Genomic DNA, 22,943 nt, shown 5'->3' with positions numbered 1-22,943 from the left:
TCCTAGCTCTTTTTGCTGTTGCCTCTCTTGGGTCCTTTTTCTTATCTGTGCAGTTAGTTTGGTAAGAGACTTGGAGTTATCATTTGCTTTCTGAGGGATGCCCACTCTGGGAAGGCCCAGAGAGGGTGGAGAGCCAAGGTCACTTCTGCTCTTGTTCCTCTAGAGAAATATTCCTTTCCGTCCTTCTTTTGGGTTGCCCTTTCCTGCTTCCCCTTATCATGGGATTGGTAATATCCTAAAGAACAGGATTCAAGGTTCAATCCAGTGCAAAGGAACCAAGCCTGCTTTTGTTCTGGGTCTTATGTTAGAGGTTCAAAAGGAGGGTCTTGACGTTCACAAGGATGAGCTCACCCACTAGGGCTAAAGATTTGAGATTCTATGGTCTTAAGTATGACGCTGGTATGGAATCCTCCTCTGCCTAGCTCCTTCCTGATTCTATGGGAAGGACTGATCTCTTTCTAGCTTGTAAACAAAACAAGCTTTTAGGAGTATCATACTCTCCAAATGCAAGCTTGCCAGTACTTTGTGACTTAATTTAATTAAACCCTATGAGCACTAGTGAGCCTAATATGGTGTCAACACTAAATAATTCTGCTTTAAAGGAAATAAGCAAATAGTTTATTCTTAGCCAAATAACGACTGATCATGGCCCAGGAACACAGATTCAAGTTACCCTGAATGACATCCTCCAGTTGCCCACCCCTTTTGGAAGAGGTTACATGGACTTTTATAAGCCACAGGGCAAAGAAAGTCATAAATCAATACATTAATCAAATACATTGGTGGGGACATTAGGTCAGTGGCCTATAGCAAAGTAGAAAAATCTCTTCTACAAGTTTCAGATGTTCTCTTGCAGCATTCTCAGCTTTAGTGTTGGTGGAGGTTGGAGGTCTGCTAGGCTTAGTGATACTTTCCAAGGGTTTCACTGAATAGTCATGAAGATGTTAGGTTCTGATACAGAGTTTGAAAGAAAATGGCTGTTCAAGACAATAACATAGCTCAAGATAATTTTTTGGGGGGTGGGGGCAGGTACCCAGGATGGAACTCAGGGGCACTCACCATTGAGCCACATCCTCAGCCCTATTTTGAATTTTATTTAGAGACAGGGTCTCACTGAGTTGCTTAGCGCCTCACAGTTGCTGAGGCTGGCTTTGAACCTTCGATCCTCTTGTCTCAGCCTCTGGAGCTGCCAGGAATAGAGGGGTGTACCACCTTACCTGGCTAGCCCAAGATAATTTTTACATGCAACATTCCATCTCTCCACAGTCACCATGATCTGCTCAGCCAAGGTCAATCTGCAGGATCTTTAATATAGATTTGGCTTCTTCAGAGAACTTCATCTTCACAATGGGTAAGGCACTCTAATCAGAAGCAATTTTTTATTGTAGTTTGTAAGGAAATGAATGTAGACTTGTTTGTGATGATTATTAATTCATTAGCATTATATTTGACGTGCTGCTCTGCATAAAATTTGTCGCGACCCTTTAGAAAGCAAAAATTTTATTACAGAATTTGACTAAGGCCAGTAGAAGCAGGCACCATGCCTCAAAACTAGTGGGTAAAATTGAAGGGAGAGCCAGAGGCATTTGATTAAAACAACTGAGCAGAAAGTCAAGGGTTGTAGGTTTTTTCTCATATGTGAAAGCTAGAAAAGAGAAAGGGAAAGAAAGTGGGGGCCTAGAAGAGGCAGCTGTCTGACGAAAATCTAAGGGAGACTCAGTAGAGTAGGGGAAAGGGACCAGGGGAAGAGTAGAGAGGAGGAGAAGGGGAAATACTGGTGAACTATATTGACCAAATTATATTGTTATATCATTGCATGTATGAATATGTAACAATGCATCCCACTCTTATGTATAATTATAGTGCACCAATAAAAATATGGAAAAATAAAAATAAATTTAAAAATCATTTTAGTTTCCAGAAAACAAAACTGCTGAACAAAGTTAGCTGCAACTCAGTCCTTCCTATCCCCCCCTTCCCCGCCCGCCTCCCTTTTTCCTGTGATTCTCAGTAAGGGCCCATGGAATGTGCACAGCATGCCACCCCCTGGAGGTCACAGATGCTGTTACACATTCTTATTCCTAGTCAACTCTATTTTCTCCCAGCAACCTGGCTTCTAACTATTTACATTGTACCCTTTGAAACTCTTGTTGTAATGCCAAAAATCAGGGTATTTCTCTAGGCTCTTAACCTCTTCTCACTCTACCTCCTGTACTTCCTGGCTTTAACTGAAACACGAATTTCCCTGGAGAACTCTGTCCCTTGCAACTCCTTCAAGGGAAGAGAGCTCCTTCTTGCCCAAATGCCCTCTCCAATGACCAGAGGTGGTTTTTTATGACTATAGGCTTCTTCATGCAATGCATTGCTCTTTTACATTCTTTCAAAATCCCTTCCTTTAAAAAAAAAATCCTGTCAACCAGCTTCCCATCTGTATTAATTTCCTATTGCTCCTCAAATTACCACAAACTAAGTGGCTTAAAACGTCCCACTTTTAGGGGCTAGGGATGTAACTCAGTGGAAGAACACTTGTCTAGCAGCATGAGGTCCTGGGTTTGTTCCCTAACAGCACAAAAATTGTATTATTTTACAGTCCTGGAGGTCAGAAGTCCAAAATGGGTTCCACTGAGATAAAATGGTGTCAGCAGGCTTGTGCTCCTTCCAGATGTCCTAGGGAGAATTGGCTTGCTTGCCTCTTGCAGCTTCTAGAGACTGATGCACGTCCTGGTTTGAGATTCCTTCCTGCATCTTCAAAGACAGCAATCCCATCGCTCAGACTCTTTTTCTGTTGTCATCACATCTCTTTCTCTGATTCATTTGCCTCATTTTTTTTTTTGTTGTTGTTGTAGGGACCCTTGTGATTTCCTTGACTGTCCTCAAACAATCCAGAATAATCTTCCCATTTCAAGATATTTAATCACATCTGCAAAATCCCTTTTGCCACATAAGGTAATATTTAAGTTCCAGGGATTAGGACAAGGACATTTTATTCTTTCTCTGTCCTTCTCTCAAGCTCCTATTTCCAGAAAGCCCAGTCATTCTTTATTTATTTGGGGTTGTCTGGTACAGAGCTCTCTTCCTTCAATCCTTCCATCATCCTCAGTGATGTCTAGCTTTGCAATTTTTTTTTTTTAGTTGTAGATTGGATACAATGCCTTTAATGTGATACTAAAGATCAAATCCAGTGCCTCACATATGCTAGGCAAGCGCTCTACCACTGAGCCACAACCCCAGCCCTAGCTTTGCATTCTTGAGTTCTTGACCTCTTTTATGTTTCTCTTGATCTCTTACCCATCTAATTCTCCTCTTTTGGCCACCCAGAGACTTGTCATTACTCATGCTTTCTTAAGCTATCTTTCAGAAATCCTGTTCAGACTCTAGTCTCTTCTTCTCTTAGTGTTTTTCCAACTAAATGCTCTTGGACCTCACTAAGACCTAGAGTTCCCAAATTCCAATCTACACAACCTCCTCTTTGATAAATCCCTTCAGTGACTTTTATGTTTATCAGCAACTCTGTTTCCTCCAGCTCATTAACCTCCTTTCTCTCCTTCCACAACTGACCCAAACCCTGGAAAAATCAAGTTGTTAGGGCTGCAGAGTTATATAGGAGAGAATCAAGTCACTGCACTGCTCAGTATCTGCAAGCTCAGATCTTCAAAGCTGCTCAACCAAGCTTTCTCTGGTCTCTGTGAGCTTCCTCTTGCAGGCTCCATATTAAAATTCCAAACACAAACTTCCCAACATCCACATGACCTCCACATCCCTCAATCGTAGCTAAGAGAAAATAGAGGCCACTTGAGTCAGAAGTCTTCTGCATGTGTAAATCAAACTCAGATATATCTCTTCTTATCTCCTTTCTGTCAGTTTAAAGCTAGAGATGGGGCTGGGGTTGTGGCTCAGCGGTAGAGTGCTTGCCTGGCACTTGTGAGGCCCTGGGTTTGATCCTCAGCACCACATAAAAATAAGTAAATAAAAATAAAGGTATTTAAAAAAAACACTAAAAAAAAAAAAAAAAAAAAAGCTAGAGGGTCCTTCCTCCTTTCTAAGGGCAAACCCTGCTCCTGTGCTGAATCCCTTCTTTGTTAGTTACCTCCTCTTTCAAACATTGTCTCCCTCCCTCCATTTCTATCAGTCTTACACATACTCATATTTTTCCAGTGTAAACATAATTCTTTCCTTTTCTCTCACCTACCACTCAAGATACTTACCCTATCCCCCTCTCTCCCTCTCTCCCTCTCTCTTTTCTCTTCCTTATAGGTGGAAAAGTGTACTCCTTCAGGATGAAATGATAGAAAGTGGAAATTTAAGGAATAGATCGGGCACCTGTAGAATGATCCAGAAGTAGCAACGAATACAAGGTTGGGGAATGAAATCTTAAACCTACAGTAATGGTAGAGTCATTCTTCCAAAAAAGAATTAGGTAGAAATTAGGCAGGAACCTACCAAAGGCCTTGGAAGGTATGCAACAGGTCTTGAAGTTCACGCTTTGTTTCACTGTAAACCTGGCCCTGCAGTGTCAACAGCACAGGGACAGTCCAGTGACTGAGAAGGTTTCTGAGAAAGGCCATTGCATTTGCTATTTGAGAAAAGTACTTCACAGAAAGCGTAGTCATCTCATTTCTAGTGTTCATGATGATTTGGGAAGATAGCAAGAGAACCAAATTTGAATTTAAAAGTTCTGTGTTCATTTTATAGCTGCTTTTAGTTTGTGGCAAGGGATACTAACTTTCCATTTCTATTTGTAACATCAAATTTACTTTTAATATAAATATTTTTGCTATGTATTTTCAAGTTAATTTTTTCTTTTTTCAGTGCTGGGGATTGAGTTCATGCACAGTCAGCAAGTGCCCTACCATTGAACTACATCCCCAACCCTTTATATTTCAGTTTTATTTTAACACAGAATCTTGCTAAGTTGCCCAGGTTGGCCTTGAACTTGTGTGATCTTCTTGCCTCAGCTTCCTGAGTTGCTGAGATTACAGGTCAACACCACCATGCCCAGCAAGTTAGTTAATATTTTTAAATACTTAAGCAAATAATAGTACATGAGGGTAGTGTATGATATATATTACATAGATAGGAGAATGATGATGTTTGGAAAGCTTTGAGTCAAAGAGAATGGGATGGTTTCTTCAAATGAAAAAATACAGAGAGATAAAATTTGTTAATGCAACTCCAGAGCTGCCTAGAAGAAGAATTACCCAGAGCATCTGAACTATATGGCAATACAGTTCATAGTGGAAATGGGATGTGCCATCTATCACAGATTAATGACACCAGTCATAATATTAGGTGATTGCTCTCATTCTGAGTTCATGTTTCTTGGCAACGTTTTAATCAGCCATTGCCTGCAAGCTATAATGCTCTCATTAGCAAACCATGAGCATCTGGCTTCCTTGGTAGCTTATTGCTCAATATTAGTTAATCAATCAACATTCTGGTTTTTAAACATGAGCTCACATGAGCTTGGACCCCTGTGCTGGAAACTGAACCTGCAAAACTGAGGGATGGAGGTAAAGATCTTGGTTAGAGCTGAGTGCAGGACACTCCTATAATCCCAGTAACTTGGGAGGCTGAGGCAAGAGGATCGAAAGTTCAAGACCAGCTTTTGAAACAAGAGGCCTTGTTTCAAAAATAAATAAATAGGTAGCTCAGTGGTAGAGCATTCCTGGGTGAATTCCCAATAATAACACCAAAAAAAAAAAAAAAAAACCCAACCCCCTTGGCTGGAGGCACATTTGCCAAGATGATGTCATCGATACACTCTCTCTGGGTGGCCAGGCTTGCCTTTCCTCTCTCAGTGCTATCTGACCTTGTGGTGCAGTTTTACATCAAGCCACAGCCTCATTTGCTCCCTAACATTGACAGGCTGCCCTCGCCCCTGTTGTTCTCTAAGACTGTTCTCAGGATGTGCTTCCATGATCTTCTGATTTGGACTCATGGAAATAGCTCATCCCCAATGACCTCTCTTATCTTTGAATGCCTTTGAGCATTTGATACCCTCCATATGGCTTCTAAGACACCACTTTGTGTTTTTTGTTTGCTTTTCTGTTTCCTTTTGTTTTTGGTTCTCTGACAAATGTTTCAAAAACTATTTTCTCCCCAGCCTCCAATTCTGCTTGCCCCTGGAGCCTGGATATTTCTATAGTCCACAGCAGAGAGCTGGGCACCAGAGTCCGATCACCTGTGTTCAAATTCACTCATCATTTGTGTGAGCTTGGGAAAATTACTAAATGTCTCAGGTTATTCATCTGAAAAAACAAAAGGCAACAATAGCAATCAGTAGCTTCTAAATAAAATTGCTGTCAGCATTAAACTACATAATCCCCACAAAAGGTCATATTTGATATACAATAACACTTTGTGAGAGATCCTTTAACCTCAACCTTATTCCCAGCTTCAATTACTGCATGAAATGGTCAAATAAATTGTTCCAGCCTTGAGTTCTCTCCTCAGCCTCAAATTAGTGTTTTACCTACCCTCAAACAGCATGTCCCAACTGAATTCTTGCACACCTTCCCACACAGGGGCCTGTCCCCCATCAAACAGTTTCATCCTGTTTTTCACATGTTACTCCCTAGTGGTAACTAATGTGATCATACTCCTGTCATTCAACTCAGAAAACATACATTTCCCCCCAACCCCCACCTTTTTTTTTTTCTCTACCAAACCTGGAATTCTTTGTGTGTTTGTGCACCTGGAGTACTGGGGATTGAACCCAGGGGTGCTCTATGACCAAGCTACATTCCAATCCCTTTTTATTTTTTACTTTGACAGGGTCTTACCAAGTTTCCGAGGCTGGCCTTAAACTTGCAGTCCTCTTGCATCATCCTCTTGAGTAGCTGGGGTTACAGGCACCACAGCTCCTGGCTTCAAACCTTGAATTCTCACCCAAGTATTATTCCCTCATAATTCTCCCTGCACTGATTTTGTAGGGGAAAAGCAAATGCTTTTGTTGTTGATATTTGTTCATTTGGGCTAGTATTGAACCCAGGGACTCTTTACCACTGAGCTAAGGCCACAGTTCTTTCTATTTTACTTTGATTGATTGATTGATTGATTTTTGTGATGCTGGGGATTGAACCCAGGGCCTTGTGCATAGGAGGCAAGCACTCTACCAACTGAGCTGTATCCCCAGCCCTATTTTTATTTTATTTTATTATTTTTTTTTTAAATTTTGAGACAGGGTCTTGCTAAGTTCCCAGGCTGGCCTCAAATTTACCATCCTCCTGCCTTAAGCTCCCGAGCTGCTGGAATCACAAGCTTGCGCCACCAAATCCAGCTTCGATATCTATGTTCTCGTTCAGTCCACCTCTGTGATGGTTCCTTGTTCCATCTTTTATAAAATTTTCCTGGAAAAACTCTACCCCTGGGTGTTTTAATCCACTAGCCATAACAAAATATTATAGACTAGGTAGCTTAAACCACAGACCCTCTCACAGTTTTAGAGGCAGAGATCTAAGATCAAGGTAGCAGGAAGGCTGGTTATTAGTGAGGCCTCTCCTTGGTTTGCAGATGGCCATCTTCTCACTGCACCCTCACGGGGCCTTTCTTCTGTGTGTACAGAGAGAATCTCTGGTGTTTCTTCCTCATCTCAGAATGACATGAAGATCAGTCATATAGGATTAAGGCCCCATCCTCTTGATCTCACTTAGCCTCTTTTGTCTCCTTTGAGGGCTTATCTCCAAACAAACACAATCACATTGGAGGTTAGAGCTTCAGCACATGAATTTTGAGAGGACACAATTCACTTAAATCCCACTCACTCTCTCGTCTTTTACTCTATCTAAGCAGCCAGCCACTGGTGAGGAAAAGCACACAACCATGCCGACAAGCCTCACTTTAACTGAAGGATCTCAAACTTCAAAGGAGCCACACCAAGTCTTCACTACTGTGTGTGGGTTCCATCCCCCACCAACCTTTGCAAAAGTCCTGCCTCCTGCATCCTAAATTTCCCTTTTACTTTTAGATAATGTTTTAGTCAGTTTTTCCATTGCTGTGACCAAAAGACCTGTCAAGAATCACTTAGAAGAGGGGCTCACAGATTCAGAGGTCTCAGTTCATGGATGACACTCCTTTGCTCTGGGCCCAAAGTGAGGTAGAACATCTTGGCAGAAGGGCATGGTGGAGGAAAGCAGCTCAGGACACGGCCACAAGAAAGTAGAGAGACTGCTCTGCTCACCAAGGACAAAATACATATGCCAAAGGCACATCCCCAATGACCTACTTCCTCCAGTCACACATTACCTGCCCATAGTCACCACCCAGTTAATTCATTCAAGTGGATTAATGCGCTAATTAGGTTAAAGTTCTCATAACCCAATCATTTCACCTCTAAACTTTCCTATACTATCTCACCTATGAACTTTTTGGGGAACAGCTAATAACTAAACCATAATAGATAATTTCCTGTAGCATAAAAATCTGGTAGTTCTGACGCCAACATAACATCTCTCAATTTAAAAGTAAACAAACAGTTGGGTGCAGTGACACACATCTGTAATCCCAGCAACTCACAGGACTGAAGCAGGAGGATCACAAATTCGAGGTCAGTCTTAACAGCTTTAGCATGGCCCTCAACAATTTGGCAAGATCATGTGTCAAAATAAAAAAAAAAAAAAGGGCTGGGATGTAACTAAGTGATAAATCATCCTCAATTGCCCAGGCTGGCCTGGAATTTTCAATCTTCTTGCCGCTACCTCCCAAATCCCTGGGATTATAGTCATGGGCCACTGCATCCACCTTCACACTCTCCCTACACTCCTCTTAAGTGTTCAGTAGGTGCATCCAAATCAACATGTTCAAAACAGAGCTCTTCATTTTCTCTCCCAAATTCGTCCCTCCTTTAGTGCTCCCCATCTTGATATCATCATAGTTCATATGGCTTTTCAGGCCAAGAACTTTGAAGTCCTCTTGACTCTTTTTTTGTTTTATATCTAGTCTGCCAGTAAATGGTGTAGATTCCAACTACAAAGTAGATCCAGGATCTACCCCTAGCACTCTCTCTCCTGTTGCTCACTTGATCATTGCTGCTGTGATTTCTCCCTTGGATTATTACAAGAGCCTCTTACTGTCCAACTTGTCCATTCTTGACTGACACGAATCTTTCTAGCAGCCAATTTGACCCTTGACTCAGATCAGATCATTTCCCTTCTAATGCCCCCTGACGGCTCCCATCACACACACAGCAGGGGCTTGTATTGGTTTGCTAGAGCTGCCATAACAAAAGACCAGGTGGCTTAAATGACAGAAATGTATTGCCTCACTATTCTGGAGGCTAGAAGTCCAAAATCAAGGTGTTGGCAAGTGGGTTCCTTCTGAGGGCTGAGAGGGAAGGATCTGCTTCTGTTTGTCTTATAGATGGCCGTCTTCTTCCTTGATTGTCTTCCTTTGATTGTCTTTCCTCCAAGTATACCTCTATGTTCAAATTTCCCCTTTTCAAAAGGATACCAGTCATATTGGGTTAGAGCCCAATGAACACACTTTAACTTGTTTACTTCTATAAAAACCCGTCTCTGTATAGGGGTATAGTACAGTGCTAGCACATGATAGGCCCTGGGTTCCATCCCCAGCACCAAGGGGAAAAAAAGATCCAATATGAAGTCTGAAATACTGGGGTTTATGAGTTTGGCATGAGATAGGGGGACTCAATTCAACAAGTAACAGTGCTCAGTGAATTTTTGTTGAATAAAAAAAATTTTGTTGAATGAAGGCTGACCAAATGGATAAATGAATACTTAGAAGAGCCCTTTGTATAATAATATTAATCCCAGCCTCCCCCAACTTATTGTTCATCTTTTAACCCTTTATGTCTCACTAGAACATGATTTGTTATACAAACCGAATCACATTCTCAAAAGCTTTCCAATTCCAGGTAGCCCAATGTTGGTATGGCCCACTGAACTTTAAAGATGGCTGATCAAAGGGTTCCTTTCTGTATATTGTTGGTAAGAGCCCTGTGTGAATTAGCTCAGAAATGAGTTATTATCCTGCAGTAGCACAAATATACACGAGGAAAGGCAAAGAAACAAGTTGGGAAATGTGGAGCGACTTTTTATTTATTAATCCTTAGAGAGAATGGTGAAAAAGGCTACCAGATGGGTGAGCTAAATTAGAAAATAATCAAGTAACTTCAACTTTCTTCTGCTGAACATTCCTTCTCCATTTGCTAGATTCTAAAACATATGCACAGGGGAAAAAAAGATAATATGTAGTAAAAATCAATTAAGGTGCCCTTGAAGAAAAAAGGCAGATGACTAATATATAGATTAGACATGTAGATTAAAGAAAAACTGGTTCACATTTTATAATTTTTCATTATATGAAGTATTGCCTAAAATGTGTAAGCATACAGAGAAGATAAAGGAGTGAAATGCTTTAACAACTTTGATGTTTAAACAACTTTGCAAAATATCATCTTTCTATGTGAACAGCCCACCAAGGAGGACTTACACAAATGGAGTTTAGCGTTGCAGTAAATTAAAATTTAGAGCCAAACTAATCTGACACGTATTTAATAACATGCATCATTATGGTGGTGCTTGAAAACTGAGAGTAAATGGAAAGCAGTTCACTTCCGTGATTTTAATTAGCACCTTCCACAGGCTAATCAAGAATGTCTAGGTTCCGCTGGGAAGGGAGCTGGTGAAAAGCCTCCTGTGTTGGGACTCTTCTGAGAAGACTTGGGATCCCAGGACCCTGGTGTCCAACGGACAGTTTCCATGGTCCAGCGAGGGCACCCAGGCTGCCCTAGACAGTGTGGTTGCTGTTGTACAGGTTTTACTTGGTGGTTCCCCTTGGAATGCTTCTACTTCTCCTTCATGTCTGGGTAAGTCCATCTCATGCTTTAGATTTCAGCTAGAGTAAAATTTAGATGCATTTCCTCATTTCATCCTGACAGTGGCTCTCAAGGAAAAAATGTCAAAATCCTAGATCAGAAAGGAACTTCCAGCACCTTTAACACAATTCCTTTCTTCTTTCTGTTGCTGCCTCCAGTTCTCAGGTCAGGATGGGAACTTGGTGAACATTGAAACCAGCCACAACAGGATGTATAGTAGAGGGAGTCCAGACATAGGTGGAGGATGTTATCTTAGAGTTTAGGTGACGGAAGATGGCAGATTTTTGGTTGGAGAGTCCTGAGTAAGAGGAAGTTCTCTGACAGGTGGACAATACAGAGAGCAGTGATGGAGATTCTGGGAGATTTGCATAGATCTAGCTAAGCTGGATCTAAAAGGTGTGAAAGTTGTCAGAGTCCAAATGGAGTTGCTTTTTTCAAGCTCTAGCAAAAATAATACATAAATCTGGAAGATTCTAAAGGAAGGGTTCCCAAGCATGTGTGCCAGACAACAAAGACTTCGCCAGAACCACAACCTTGCACAAAGGTCACTACAACCTTACACACATGCACACACACACACACACACACACACACACAAATACTTCTTCAACGACATCTCCCCAACAACTGTCTGTTTAAATTTGGGCAGATATCTCTCAAGTTATTGACCCTTAAACACCCTTGTTCAACTTATCTTTGTAGCCAAGGATTATTGCATCAGAATGTCTTATGTAATCCTCTTCATTTTGCTTTTTAAAAACTTACCCCTGCCTCAACCTCCTTGAATACACAAATAGTTTACTTGGGCCTACACATCCCCATTGCGACGCTCTGCTATTCCCAAATAATCTTAATGATTTTTGGAGAACTCTGTCCATTATTTGGGTTGGCACAGACCCGTACCAAGACTCTGTCAGGACACCATCCAGGGATACCTGGAAGGGCAGGGAAGCAAGCAGTCTAGTCTTAGTGGAAATTGGGTCCCAAGTGAGAAATTCAAGTGGGGCTCCAGTTTTTGGAAAGTGGAGTCCAAGGTCAGTGTGGGGCCTCAAGCAAGACAGCAGATGTTGTCCAACCTGGTCTGAAAACTTGGAGCACCTTAATTTTCCCTTGACAAAGAGGCACCTCCGGTACTTAGGGCAGGGTTGAAGAGGCACCTGTGTGAGGCCACAGGTGCACTTCAAAAGGAACCATTGCATCCATTTTGTTTGTCCAGCTTCTTGTTCTTTTCATTGTGATGAAGGATAAAACAGAAATCCTCATCACAGAAATGCACTAAGTGTGTTTGACCTTCAACTTGAAATAACACTCCTTTCCATTTCTTTTATCTAATCTCAGACCTTTCACTAAGCTTAATAATATACTGCAGGAGGGTTCTTGAGTCTCAATGTTCAGGAAATTAGCAGTTGCCTAGATACATTTGGTTTATTTGGCAGTAGTCATGTTTATTCTCTAACCATCTGTTATGATTGGGATCTTAAATGTCCCCCAAAGGCTAATGACTTGGTTGCCAGTCTATGGGGCAGTTGAGAGGTGGTGTAACCTTTTAGAGGTGTGATGGAGATTCTGGGAGATTTACATAGATCTAGGTAGGCTGGATCTTGGAGGTGCAGCCTAGTTTAAGGAGCTTAGGTCTTTAGGGTGTGCTTGGAGGGAGTATTGGGGGCCTGGCCCCTCCCTCTCACTCTTTCTGCTTCCTGGCCACCATGAGATAATCGGGTTTCCTCCACAACATGCTTCTGCCATGACTCTAGGCCCCAAAGCAACATGGCCAAGTAAACATGGACTGAAACTTCTGAAACCATGGTCCAAAATAAACTTTTGCTCCTTATAAGTTTTTCATCTCGGGAATTTTGTCACAGCAATGGAAAGCTGACTAGCACACCTCCCTTGAAGTTTTCTCTTCAATATTCTGCTTTAAAGGGCCAGATTTATAAAAATACCAGTAATAGGCAAAATCATAAGTATTTTCTCCACCTAAAATATTCTGGCCTATTTCATGCCTCTTCAATATTTTGCTGAAGTTTTACTACTGGTTTTATTTTATGAAAGTGAGGTTTTTAATAATAACAACAAAGTACAGGCCAAGTAATGTCAGGAAATGATGGTCTAAAAACAGGTCAGAATGATGAATGGGTAGCTGTTCAGCAAAGCAAATGTTTGAGGTTTTGTTTGTTTTGATGCAATGAAACTTAAACAGGAGCTAATACTAGTGCCAGGCTCTTGTACCTCCAGAACTGTGAGCTAAATAAATCTCTTTATAAAGTTACAAAAAAAAAAAACCCAAACAATCACTATCAAAAGGAAGACTGTTTCTTGGAAATGCACCTATTTAATCCCTCAAATTTACAATACAAAATTGTTCAAAATAGTATTTCATGAATGGATAAAGTATTAGAAGACAAAGAAGACCCTTAGAGTATGAACTAGTCCAGAAGATCATTACTATTTTAATCATCTAAAGAACTGTTCATGGCACCAGAGCAGGACATGCAGCCTGGCCAAGTGGCCCATGCTTATATTCCCAATGACTCTGTAGGCTGAGGCCAGAGGATCTCAAGTTGAAGCCCAGCCTTGCAACTTAGCAAGACCCTATCACAAAATAAAAAGAGGTGGGAATGTGGCTTAGTGTACTCCTGAGTTCACTCCCCAGTATGGAGGAAAAAAAGGAGGAGCTGCCTCAAAATCAAGGTGACACCCTTCTGATCAAGGAGGATTATCATGTAAGTAAAACAACCCAGATTAGACAAAAGTCACCTTACGAATGCAACATCTGGTTTCAATTGTCTTTTTTTTCCCCAGACTTATTGTTTTGCTCTTTCTCTCTACCTTTCTTTCCCCCCTTTTCTTTGAAAAATAACCCTTTCATTCACTTGGTTAAATCATATACTCAGACACTTCATTCTCTTTAATTGCATAATTTTAGAAGATCATGACAAGATTAAAATACAAGTAGTTTAGCTATCGAACATCTTCTGTGTGTCGGGGGTGGGGAGGACAAGGGATTCCTATATGAAGTCGGACAGTGTCAGAGACCTGAAGCTGGTTAGGTGATCCCCAAGGAGAGCAGGCTGTGGATCTTCAGCAGGAGCCTGCACCCTCCCCACACCTGTGGCTTACGTAAGGCCTCTTCCAGCAGGCCTGGGCAGCTGCAGTCTCCACTTTTGCATCTAATCCTATTCCAGGATGGGGCTGACCAGGTAGCACTGAATTTTGCAGAAAGTTGCATGAGAACTGCTGGTGACAGTTTTTCTTATGAGTTTCCGAGATCTGCCCAGAACCAGTGACCCTTGAGTTGGGCACTCCTAAACCAGGGTGTCTCACATAGAATTAACTACTGTAGATAAATGGCCACATGGAGATTTTGAATTAGCCCGAAGATGAAAAAGGAAGAGATGGCATAACACTATTATTAATAATACTAATAGCAAAAAGTAAAGTGATCTTGCTAGATTCCCCCCAAAATCCTAAGCATTTGCATCAATTTAATTTCACAACAACCTTATGAGGAAAGTGCTTTTATTTTCCTTACTTGTAGATGAGGAAAACAGAGAGGTCCAACATGGGTCCGAGAACACATAGACGGGAAGCAGCAGCAGCAATATATAGCCCAAGCTGCTGGCTGCAGGATCCTGGCTCTCAACTAGAACTCAGCTTTGTTCCTCTGTGTTAAAAATGCACATTGATAATGAAAATGCCTGCCCAACAGGGCCCTGAGTGCTTTGCAGATTCTCTCATTCAACCTGCATAAAAACCCTGCAAGGTAACCCTAGTTGAACCCTGAGGAAAACACCAGACAAACCTACTCTGGGGAACATCCTGCAGTATGCCTGGTCATGCGCCTCGAGACTGTCAAGATTGGGGAAAATAAGCAAAGATCTAAAAGCTGTCACAGACCAGGGGAGGCTGCAAATGCAATATGTTTTCCTGGTTTCCTAAACACAAAGAAGACTTCAGTCAGAAAACTGGGGCTAACCAAATGAAGTCTGGAATTTTGACAAGCATACCTTGAAGTGGAAAATGTTAATAGTAAAGAAAACTGAGCAAGGAAAAGACTATTATCTTAGAAACTTCTCTGTAAATCTAAAAATTACCCAAAATAAAAAGTTTATGTATTTAAAAAAATAATAATAAAATAAAAGCCACGCATGGTGGTGCACACCTGTACTCCCAGCATCTCTGGAGGCTGAGGCAGGAGGATTGCAAGTTTAAAGCCAACCTCAGCAACTTAGTGAAGCCCTAAGCAATTCAGCAAGACCATAAGCAACTCAGCAAGATGCTATCTCTAATAAAATACAAAAAGGGGCTGGAGATGTGGCTCAGTGGTTAAGTGACCCTGGTTTCAATTCCCAGTACCAACAAAAACAAATAACAACAAAAGAAAAACCCAAAAATCTTAAAGGTAGGTACTATAACTTTTTTATATGGGATAACTGTAGCTTAGGTTAATCTACCCCTAGTATCACAGCTGCGGGAGGATTCATTCCAGTAGGCTCCTAGGACAGTTTAAACAGGATTGCACATGATTCACTTGGTATCTTAGCACCTTTTGTGGTATCCTGTGGGCCAACATACCCTGATGATTGCCAGCAAGCCTGGGCCCCGAGTTGTCCCATTTCACTTTTCCTGACCCAACAGCAGTATCTAACATTTATTGAATTCTTATGAACTTTCTCTTTAATCCTCAAAATAACCCTACAAGGGATTACATTTTATAGACAAAGAAACTAAGGCTCAAGCAGGATCAGCAAGTTGCCCAAGATCACACAGTAACAGGAATTTGAACTTGAACCCAAGTCTATCTAATACCCAAGTATTGGCATAACCACTCCTAACTACTTAACTCCGCTCTGCCTCCATGGTACCCACCCTGGCTTTAAGATGTAATTAATACTAAGCAGTAATTAATATTAAGTATAGATGGGAAATGAGTATTAGAGTGAATGGAAACTTTCTTACACAGCTTCATATAAATAGGATTGACATCATGAAAGCTCTATACTCAAAGGAACTATTCTTGGTATCTTCAAGCTATATAGAACCTGTGGTTCTCACTTTTCTAATAGTTGAGATTTTTGCTGTTTTTCTTATTGCAGAGTCAATATTGTTACAGTGTAATGCATTGAAGGCCATTTTCTCCCATGCATTGTAAATACCAGTTGTCATCAAAGGTATCAAAGAATACACACTGTCTGCATTTATGTTGCTGAAATGAGCAGAAAGCACACAACTTCATTTCCAAGTCCCAGGATGATTTTGTAAAATATATAGTTGAGACGTGATCTCTTAACTTCATTAGCCCAGTGTTTTGAGAGGGAAAATTCTTTGTAGTTCCACACTGTCATTTTTAAGCTCAAGGAGCTCAAGACCCTTTATAAAATTAAGACTTTTTTCTTCTCTTCTTTCTTAAACACATTTTTTCTCTTTCTTCTATTATTTGTAAACAAATTGAGGATTATAGAAAGTAACTTCTTTTGCTTTTTTAATTTTAATTTCCAAGGACATTATTGAAGAGAACTGCCCTTTTTGAGTGTGTGTGTGTGTAAGAGAATATCTTCACGTTCAGCCACGGTATTTGCAATTGAAGCTGAGGACCTAGTGTTTACTCTCTCCAGCTACCAGGTAAGACAATCCAGTTATGTTCCTGATTAAGAGACCTGAAGTGTCAAATGCAATCATTTAAGCCAATAAAGAGAACAAAGCAGTAACCTTTGATCTCCCCTGTCGCAGGTCTCTTTGTCCCTTAAAGATAGCTTCCATTGGGCCCAAAGACGGTCCCTTTGGAAGCTGAACTGAGGCTCAAGTTACTGGAGCTGGTTCACTGGGCTGCCTTGTAAGCAGCAAAGAAGAGGCAGAAATGTATCCTAGGAGTTCCCTGTGAAACATACAGTCTTATGCTGAAATATTTCAAAAATTTCTCTCTTTGGCAAAAAAGTCTATTTTTCAGTAGTTCTGATTAATAACAACAATAATACTAGTAAGTAGCTAATATGCATAGAATTGCCCACAGTGTGCCAGATGTTGTGCTAGATGTTGTGCTAAATGTTTTACTCCAATGATCTAATTTACCTGAATCAGGTGATACTACTTATTTGCATTTTATTTATTTGTTACCTAGAAGGTCTCCACCACAGTGCTATACCCTAAACCCTTTTTTTAAATTTTGAGACAGGTTCTCACTAAATTGCCAAGGCTAGCCTCAAATTTGCAATCCTCCTGCCTCAATCTCCCTAGTTGCTGGGATTACAGGCATGCAAAGCTGTGTCCTGCATGAATTGCAAAATTATCTAAAGGATGGACAAAGGCATTGTCCAGCATGAACTTCAGATGAAATCCACAGGATTTAATTGAATTTCTTGATTTATTTGACTAACATCCTGCCTGCCTTGTGCCAAGCTTTGCACTCAGCTACCATGGCTACTGGAGAAAAGGATGAAAACTTTCTTTGTTCCTGTTTAGCCCATTTGCTTGTCCAGGGATCCAACACACCTGACAAGTGATTTTATGTCATTCTCTGCAGCTGGAATTTCAGTATCAGCAGGTGAACAAGTCAACACTGGCACTGGATAATATCACTCAGAATTACATAAATCCTTCCATGCGTCTGCTAAAACCATTTTCATAATTCATTTTAAATTCTAAATAGACTTGTGGGAAGCCACTTCATGTCCCAAGAGTCAAGATAAATGCATGTTCTGATGGGAGACACTGAACATCTCCATCCTCATGTATCACAGTAGTTCTCATGAAACTTTTTCTGGTGACAAAAGCCACCTGTGGTTCTGAGGATGCCATAGAGCTGATCTGAAGTCTGAGCTCCTAGGAGTGGGTCTTCTTCCTTCCACAGCTTGGAGACCTGATAGCAGCCAGAGAACTCCACTCCAGTTTGCCCTAAGCATCAATGGCTCTCATATATGGACATATATGGCAAAACTGTATGGGACACTTCCTGAAAAATGCACATATTTGGAGATTTGGCTTCAGTAGACCTGCTGTGGGGCACAGAAATGTCTGAAAAAACTCACCATGGGTCATTCTTATAAAGTCCTCTCCTTTTGTGGTCCTCCTCCTTTACATAAAGATCAGACCTAAACTGGGTCTAGAGGTACACACCTGTAATCCCAGCAGTTTAGGAGGCTGAGGCAGGGGGATCGCGAGTTCAATCCTCCTGCCTCAGTCTCCCTAGCCAGCCTCAGCAAAAGCAAGGTGCTAAGCAATTCAGTGAGACTCTGTCTCTAAATAAAATACAAACTAGGGCTGGAGATGTGGCTCATTGGTCAAGTGTCCCTGCGTTCAATCCCCGGTACCAAAAAAGAAAAAGAGAGAGAGAGAGATATCAGACTTTGGCTGCACATTAGAATCATCTGAGGCAGAGGGGAGGGAGAGTTTAAAAATCCTCGTGCCCAAATTGAATCTCAAACCAATTAAATTGGACTTGAGGGAAGCCAGGCATGTGTGGCTTAAAGCTACCAAGTGATTCCAGTGCATAACTTCAGGCCAGGAGATATTCATATCAGGGTTCTCACTCCTTAAAAAGTGAACACTCCACATGGGGATCTTGATATAGTACAGCTGCTGGATGCAGTGGTGCTCACCTATAATCCCAGTAGCTCAGGAGGCTGAAGCAGGAGGAATGCAAGTTCAACGCCAGCCTCAACAACTCAGTGAGGCCCTAAGCAACTTAGCGAGACCCTGTCTCTAAATAAAATATAATAAAGGGCTGGGGATGTGGCTCAGTGGTTAAGTGCCTCTGGGTGCAATCTCCAGTACAAAAAAAAAAAAAAAAAAAAAAGCAGGTAATGCAGTACAGCTTCTGATTCAGCAGGTCTGGGGTACTGTCCAGAGATTCTGCATTTCTAATAAAGCTTTCAGGTGATATTGGTCATGGACCACACTTAGTGTAGAAATGCATTAAATGATTCAAATTAAACATTTCTCATAGTGTGCTCTCCATAGAATAGCAAATTTGAGTTTCACCCTGTCAAATATGAATTTCAGATAAACTGGCAAATCATGTGTTGCTTAGATGAAATTCAAATTTGTCTAGATGTCCTATTTTTCTCTTTTCTTTTTATTAGCTTTGTTGTTATTTTATTGCTAAGTATGGCAAAAGATTTCTCAATTTATCCACTTGCTGTTGTTGTTGTTTTTGTTTTTGAGAAGGAGGTTTATCTTGGCTCACAGTTTCAGAGGTTCAGTATATGGTAAGCTGACTCCATTGCACTAGGCCCAAGATAACAAGGTAAGGCAGAAAATCATAATGGCAGGGCATGCTGGAGGAGCACGCCCCAGCTCTAGTGGCCAGGAAGCAGAAGTCCTCTGTTTTGTTTGTTTGTTTGTTTGTTTGTTTGTTTGTTTAGGTACCAGAGATTAAACCCAGGGATGCTTTACCACTGAGCTACATCCCTAGTCCGTTCTTTCTTCCTTCCTTCCTCTCTCTTTTTTTCTCAATTTTGAGACAGGGTCTCACAAAGTTACCAAAGGTCTTTCTCAATTTCTGAGACTGGACTTGAACTTGCAATACTCCTCCTCAGCCTCCCGCCTTGGTGGGATTACAAGTGTGTGGGCCACAATGTCTGGCTTCTCTGATTCTTCTTTTTTGTGGAGGCGCACTGGGCAGTGGGAAGGTGGGTAAGGATTGAACTCAGGGGCGCTCGACCACCAAGCCCCATCCCCAGCCCTATTTTCTATTTTACTTAGAGACAGGGTCTCACTGAGTTGCTTAGTGCCTCACCATTGATGAGGCTGGGCTTTGAATTTGCAATCCTCTTGTCTCAGCCTCCCTAGCTTCTGGGATTACAGGAGTGGGCCATCGCACCTGACTTCTCTGCTTCTTTTGATGACAAAGTGTTGTAGGATCAAAATACTGAGCATTAAGTTTCTTTATAGGACGTGGATGCCTGAGACTATGGTGCATGCCCCGGCATCATGGATACACACACATGTCCATACACACAATGAAGTGTAAGGGAACTTGGCACTACAGCTCATCCATGGACCTTCTAGAGGTCTAAGGACCTGGTGAGAAAGCCCATATCACCTTCGTGGTCAACAGGAAAAAAAAGTTGTTTCCAATTGCCTATGTTTCCTAAAAAGAGTTCTGTGGATCATTAGTTTCACAAAAATATTTACAGATTTTTCATGGAACAAGAAAGAAAGGCTGTCACAAATATTACACAATACATACTTATACTACAAAATCATGTGTTGCTTAGGTAAAATTCAAATTTGACTAGATTCCTATTTTTCTTTTTAGCCTCTGTTTTGTGGGGAGGGGGGGAATGAAAAATTCTGGATTAAACAGAATTGAGCATCTTTCTTCCTTGCAAAACCTTGTAAGTACTTAATATGTTATTATGCTTGGGATTCTCCCAAAAGGAGATAAATGTACATGGTTAAATATCTTGTTCCTTAAAGGATACCTCTTAGGGTTTGTGTTCACAGAACACCCTTTAAAGAATGTTACCTAATTAAATCTTCTTTCTTGCTTTTCTTCTTAGCATAAAAAAGAATAAATTTCTATTACAGAAAATTTGGTAAGTAAAGAAAAATGCAATAAGAAAACTTACTCATAATACCATACCACCAGAAATAACTACCTTTAACATTTTAGCCTATTATCTTCTAAACTATGAAGATTGGTGGCTCAAGGAATAAAATTCTCAGGAGTAAAATATGATTTTTGAATGTAAAAAGGGAATCTTGATGGACTAGAAGACAGGGTAGAGTAAGAAAAGGTCTATTTGAATGTTAATGCAGTAGGAAGGCAGGTTCCGGAGTCATTTTTCATTTTAGCATCTCTTATTGTAGATAAGAGAACATAACATCAGGCTTCTCCATATCTATTCTATGTTAAAATTCTGATTAACACCAGGTGTGGTGGCACACCCACATAATCCCAGAGGCTTGAGAAACTGAGGCAAGAGGATCACCAGACTCAGTGATTTAGCAAGATCCTCAGCATCTTAGTGAGACCCTGTCTGTAAATTTAAAACATCAAAAAGGATGGGGGATGTAGCTCACTGGGAAAGCACCCCTCGGTTCAATCCCTGGTACCAAAAAAAAAAAAAAATCCAATTAACATGCTTCCCAGTTAGCACAGAGGCGGCTCTATAACTTCAGCCGTATCATTATTTCTTGCCTTTGCAATAAATAATGGTGCAATATGACGAAGTAGGAGACCTGAAACAGGACTGAGAGCCAGGAGATTGCTTTAGGTTGGTTGCCTTTGCTTCATTAAATTTTTTTTTTAAGTACTTGGGGGATCAAACTTAGGGCCTTGTGCCTGTAGGTAAGTATTCTGCCTCTGAACTATGTCTCTAACCCCTACTTGATCTTGAAGGTAAAGAATACCATGGATGCAGACATTGAGTGTTTGGCTATAATCATTGAAACAGAGTTTTATTCTCCACCATTCACAAAGTCATAATGTGCTTACATCCTTCCATCATCAACATACAAAATAAAGAAATAGCTAATAGGCTGACAGCGCTTGTCCACTAAGCATGTTCACAAAGGTGGTATTGCTGGAATCCAGCAGCCACCTTGAGAGGGGTGGGAAAGTTGGTATGTATTATTGCCTGTTTTTAGACATTTATTTACTCAAGTGAGTAAGTGGCAGAGCATGAAGCAGAACTAATGTCTTTGGACTCCACTTTCTGTGCTGTTGGGTAAAACAGCCAAGAAAACAAATTATGTGCCACGTTTGATTTTCCAAAAACTTCAATAGCTTTATGTTTTCATGGGAAACATTTTTTTTTTTTTGAGGTTGGGAAGCATAGACATTCCTGAAGCATGGAATTCATTTTAAAAAGAATCTCACATCTCATTCTTCTACTACACCCTGGGCCCCACCGAATGAGTGTTTCAAAATTAATAATGTGTTCTTAATTCTGTGAGTACAAACTTGAACTAAATCTTGAAACTTTCACTCAATAGATATTTCATGGGCACTTTCCTTTTGGGGAGATTTGTTTGTGAACATTTCTATATTAATTTGGTACTTAAAAAGCAGGCTGGTGAGATTTATATGGTACATACCTATAATCCCAGCTACTCTCGAGGCTGAGCAGGAAGAATCACAAGTTCATTGCCAGCCTGGGCAACTTAGTTAGACTCTGTCATAAAATAAAATGAAACAGGGCTGGGGATATAGCTTGGTGGTAGAGTGCTTGCTTGAGTGGTATGCACCAGAACTTGGGTTTGGTCCCCAATATAGAAAGAGAAAGAGAGAGAGGGGGGGGGGAGGGAGGAGGAGAGAAGAGAGGAGAGAGTTCTATGTATATATGAAATAATTATCTGTTCTTTTTCTTTTCAGAATGGTTGTATCAGCTGCATCAAGAGACTGGTCTTAGTCAGGTGCAGTGGCACACATCTGTTATCCCAGCAACTTGGGAGTCGGAAGCAGGAGGATCACAAGTTCAAGACCAGCCTCAGTAATTTAGTGAGGCCCTAAGCAACTTAGCAAGACTCATCTCAAAATAAAAATTTTTTATAAAAGGACTGGGGATATAAATCATGGCAAAGCATCCTAGGTTCAATCCCCAGACTCCCCAAAAAATAGAGAGAGGGAGAGGAGACTGACCTTGGAAGTATGTCCCTCAGTTCGTGTGTGTATGGTTCCCTTGCCTGGTGAAAACAAGAGGCATTCAGAGAAGGGTATGTTATTTTCCCCCTCACCTGCCCCGTGCAGGCTCACACCGTGGGAAAGGATCATTTCCCCCACCCTGATTCACCAAACACCTACTTCAAACCTCTCTGCAGTATCTCTGTGCAGCCTCAGAGTTCAGCTCTCCCTTGCCACAGTGCTTAAAGTTGTGCAAATTTTGAGAATGTGTTTCTTTTTTGTTCAAGACAATAGGAAATATGTACATTATAATCATCCGGGGAGTCTTCAAAAGATGCCCCTTCTATTTCCACTAAATGTGTATCCCAATAAGGAGGGAGGAGGAGCTCATGAGTCCCACACAATTGAGTTGTTAATACAATGCTTTGAGGCAGCAGCGAGCCAAGTCTGAATAGAAACCTATGGGTTGACAGTGATAAATTAATTATGATTTATTCAAAAGATAACTATCAAGCCAGAATACTACACTCAGCAGTAGGGAAC

The 22,943-nt window shown here is 41.0% G+C and overlaps 1 long non-coding RNA gene across 2 annotated transcripts; it reads left to right on the top strand.

The window, feature by feature from the left end:
• The first annotated feature begins 871 nt into the window (after positions 1–871).
• Positions 872–22,336, top strand: LOC144378616 (uncharacterized). Of its 2 annotated transcripts, XR_013440473.1 has the most exons (6): positions 872–1,351; positions 10,602–10,825; positions 16,335–16,456; positions 20,335–20,370; positions 21,602–21,728; positions 22,152–22,336. It is a non-coding gene; the product is annotated as an uncharacterized LOC144378616 (long non-coding RNA). The 2 variants fall into 2 exon arrangements; XR_013440472.1 differs by lacking the exon at positions 20,335–20,370.
• Positions 22,337–22,943: the final 607 nt, after the last annotated feature.

Source organism: Ictidomys tridecemlineatus, chromosome 6 (assembly GCF_052094955.1).
Source record: "Ictidomys tridecemlineatus isolate mIctTri1 chromosome 6, mIctTri1.hap1, whole genome shotgun sequence".
NCBI lineage: Eukaryota > Metazoa > Chordata > Mammalia > Rodentia > Sciuridae > Ictidomys > Ictidomys tridecemlineatus.
Note: the sequence above shows the minus strand (reverse complement) of the source record. Positions and strands in the feature narration are given on the sequence as shown.